Here is a 4582-nt window from a genome sequence, read left to right as displayed (position 1 = left end):
TGTGGGTTTCCTCCCACAGACCAAAGATGTGCAGGTCAGGTGAATTGGCCATGCTAAATTGCCCATAGTGTTCAGGTGCATTATGCACTGCAATAGGAGAATGGATCTGGATGGATTACCCTTTGGACAGTCAGTATGGACTTGTTGGATAGGTACAGCCAATTTTTCCCTCTTGATGTGTATCTGCAAACAATCCACCAGCTCGATCTGTAGTGGTGGACATAGAAGATTCCCACTCAGGGCACAGTCTACACCACTGCCACCTTCAGTACATCCTCACCTTGGTGGTCAACAAGGAGGAGCACTGACTCATCAGCTGAGGTGATAAATGATAATCATAGAATCACACTGAGACCATTGGGCCCATTAGGTCTGCATTGACTCTGAAGAGGATCTCAGTTAAACCCCCTGACCCTACATTTACCCAGGCTTATCCACCTAGCCCATGCCCTCTATATACTGCAGGGAAATTTCAGCATATCCACCTAGTCTGCACATTTTTGTGAGGGAGGAGTCCTGGGAAACCTCACCATTGATTACAAACTCCATGAAGCTTCCTGTCTTCAAGTCAAAAATAGGCAAGGAAACATCTGGTATACCAGCAGCGGGATTGTGGCACAATGGTTTGTCAGGGGGTTAGGAACCTAAGTGTAGATACTGGTGAGAGAGAAACAAATTTGGAAATGAAACACAAAATTAATAAGCAAGCATAGATGGCTGAGTGAACAAGAACTAGAAAATAGGCAGGAAAGGAGCTGTTTAAAATAAGGGGTTTCCTTTTTAAACAGAACTTGGATTTTTTTTTTCTCTCTGAGAGGGTCGTGCATCTTTGGAACTCTCTGAGAGTTCCTGAATATGTTTAAGGCAGAAGTTGATTGTTATTGAGCAATGGGGTGAAAGGTTATCAGGGATATGTAGAATTGAGGTTACAGTCAGGCTGTAGAGTCATACAGCACAGAAACAGACTCTTCAGCCCAACTTGTCCTAACTGGACCAGATATCCCAAACTGATCTAATCCCATTTGCTAGCATACCCCTCTAAACCCTTCCTATTCATGTAGCCATACAGATGCCTTTTAAATGTTGTAATAATACCCACTTCCACAAACTGCTCTGGCAATTCATTCCTCCGGTTCCTTTTAAATCTTTCTCCTCTCATTTTACATCTATACTTTCTCATTTTTGGACTCCCCTACCCTGGGATAAGGACCTTGGCTTTTCACCCTATCCATGTCCACCATGATTTTATAAACCTCTATAAGGTCACTCTCAGCCTCTGAAGCTCCAGGGGAAAAATGTCTCAGCCTATTCAGCCTCTTTCCTATAGCAGGGAATCCAGAATTGAATGCACTTTTCTAAAAGTGGCCTCACCAATGTCCTGTACACTCACAACATGACATCCCAGTTGCTATACTCCATGCACTGACCAATAAAGGCAAACATGTCAAATGTATTATTCACCACCCTGTCTATCTGTAACTTCACTTTCAAGGAACAATGCATGTGTATCCCTAGGTTTCTTTATTCAGCAATCCTTTCCAGGGCCCTTCCATTAACCATATAAGTCTTGCCCTGGTTTGCCTTAGCAAAATGCAACATCTCCTATTTCTCTAAATAAGCTCCATCTTCCACTCCTTGGCAGATTAGCCCATCTGATCAAGATTCCATTGCCCTCCAAGATAACCTTCTTTGTTGTCCACTGCACCTCCAATTTTGGTGTCATCTGCAAACTTACTAACTATACCTCCTATATTCACAACAAAATCATTTATATAAATGACAAAAATCAGTAGGCCCAGCACCAATCCTTGTGGCACTCCACTGGTCATAGGCCTCCAGTCCAAACAACAACCCTCCACCACCACCCTCTGTCTCCTACCTTCAAGCCAATTTTATATCAAATTGGCTAACTCCACCTGGATCCCAAGTGATCTAACCTACTAATCGGCCTGCCACTTTTCTAAAAGTGGCCTCACCAATGTCCTGTATACTCACATGACATCCCAGTTGCTATACTCCATGCACTGACCAATAAAGGCAAGCATGCCAAATGTATTCCAAAGCTGGGATGTTTTTTTCCCCTGGAGCTTCAGAGGCTGAGGGTGACCTTTTTATAGAGGTTTATAAAATCATGATGGACATGGATAGGGTGAAGAGCCAAGGTCCTTATCCCAGGGTAGGGGAGTCCAAAACTAGAAAGTATAGCAAGTGGAAACTAGTCGAATGCCTTTAGCTATGAAGTTATTGAATGGCAGAGATTTGAGGGGCTGAATAGCCGTTGGAGTGCTGCATTTGAGATCCTACATTTTTGAAAGGCACGTTAGAGCAGGACGTGGATGCTTAATGGTAAGGTCCTGGGAGTGTTTCTGAACAAAGAGACCTTTGAGTAGAAGTTCATAGTTCCTTGAAAGATAGCTCCACTTTCAAGGTAGGCAGGATAGTGAAGAAGGCATTTGGTTTGCTTGCATTTATTGGGCAGTGTACTAAAAAGAGTTTGGGGGGGTCATGTTGAGGCTGTAGAGGACATTGGTTAGACCACTTTTGGAATACTGTGTGCAATTCTGGTCTCCCTCCTACAGGCAGGATGTTGTCAAACTTGAAAGGGTTCAGAAAAAATTTGGACTATAAGACATAGGAGTGAAAGTACGGCTATTCGGCCCATCAAGTCCACTCCGCTATTCAATCTTGGCTGATGGGCATTTCGAATCAACTTACCCGTATTCTCCCTGTAGCCCTTAATTCCTTGCAAGATCAAGAATTTATCAATCTCTGCCTTGAAGACATTTAACGCCCCAGCCTCCACTGCACTCTGTGGCAATGAATTCCACAGGCCCACCACTCTCTGGCTGAAGATTTACAAGGATGTTGCCAGAGTTGGAGTGTTTGAGCTCTTGGGAAAGACTGACTAGGCTGGGGCTGTTTTCCCTGGAGTGTCAGAGGATGAGGGGTGACCTTATACAGGTTTATAAAATCATGAGGGGCATAGAAAGGGTGAATGGCCAAGGTCTTTTCCCCAGGATGGAGAGTCCCAAATTGGACAGTGTAGATTTAAGGTGAGAAGGGAAAGATTCAAAGGGAAATTAAGAGGCAACTTTTTCACACAGATTGTGGTACGTGTTTGGAATGAGCTGCCAGAGGAAATGGTGGAGGCTGGTACAATTACAACATTTAAAAGGGATCTGGATGGCTCTATGAATAGGAAGAGTTTAGAGGGATATGGGCCAAATCCTGATACATGGGATTAGAGTAATTTAGGATATTTGGTCAGCATGGACAAGTTCGACTGAAGAGAATGTTTCCATGCTGTACAGCTCTATGACTCTATGCCTCTAACTCCTCAACCTCCTGTCCGCCATCTATTGCACATGCATGGTATCTATCTGTTCACCTCACGTTCATGTATCCATCAAGAGACACCTTAAACGTTGCTAACGTGCCTACTTCCACAGGCAGAACATTCCAGGCACCCACCACACGTATGTGAAAACTTTTCCCTGCACTTCTCCGCTTAACTTTCTCCTTCTTGTAGTTGACCTTTCTACCCTGGAAAAAAAGCCTCTGACTATCCACCTTACCTTTGGTTGTCATAATTTTGTAGACCTCTATCAGGTCAGCCCTCAGCCTCCACCTTTCCAGAGAAAACAATCCGAGTTTATCCAACCTATATGCTCCCACAAAGGAAAATATGTGGGATCTCCAATCTAGACTTCCTTGGTTGTCAAAGGGAAAAGGGGGAGAAAAAAAACAGATATGAAGAGTTTAATACTACAAAATACTACACACGAGGAGTACAGAAATGCAGAGGTGAAATTATAATGAAAATTTAGAAAGCAAGCTGTCACATTGACAATTTCTTTTCAATGAAAATCAGGCACAGATTAATGAGAAAAGCATGGATTTGTAAAAGAATTGTCATAGAGCCATTTTTGGCACAGAAAGTGCCATTAGGCTCATTGATTCCATGCTAGCATCTTGCAAAGCAATCCAGTGTGTTTCACAAAGTTAATTAGATTGCTTGAGTTGATGGTTTTACCATATTCGATGAAGTTTGTATGCATTTTAGCAAGGTTTTTAAGTAATTCCATAAGGCAGACTGGTCAGAAAACTCAAAGCCCACAATGTCGAAGGGCAAGTGGCAAGTTGTATGCAACTCAGATGTTTGGCCAGTGTTCCATTAGTTCTCTCAGGTAAGTATAAAAGATTCTGTGGAACTATTCAAGGAAGGAATGGCAAATGTTCCGTGGACTTGGGTTGGCACCTGCTGTGGCAGATAGTGAAGTTTGAATTTAGTTAAAATAAAAATCCAGGTAGCCTAATAGCAACAACTGTTCATTGTTATAAAATCCCATCTGGTTCACTAATATCCTTTAGGAAAGAAGTCTGCCATTCTTACCGTGTGTGAAAATGTGTTGCTGGAAAAGCGCAGCAGGTCAGGCAGCATCCAGGGAACAGGAGAATCGACGTTTCGGGCATAAGCCCTTCTTCAGGAATGAGGAATGTTTGTCCAGCAGGCTAAGATAAAAGGTAGGGAGGAGGGACTTGGGGGACGGGCGTCGGAAATGTGATAGGTGGAAAGAGGTCA

Source organism: Chiloscyllium plagiosum, chromosome 15, assembly GCF_004010195.1.
Source record: "Chiloscyllium plagiosum isolate BGI_BamShark_2017 chromosome 15, ASM401019v2, whole genome shotgun sequence".
Taxonomy (NCBI): Eukaryota; Metazoa; Chordata; class Chondrichthyes; order Orectolobiformes; family Hemiscylliidae; genus Chiloscyllium; species Chiloscyllium plagiosum.
Note: the sequence above shows the minus strand (reverse complement) of the source record.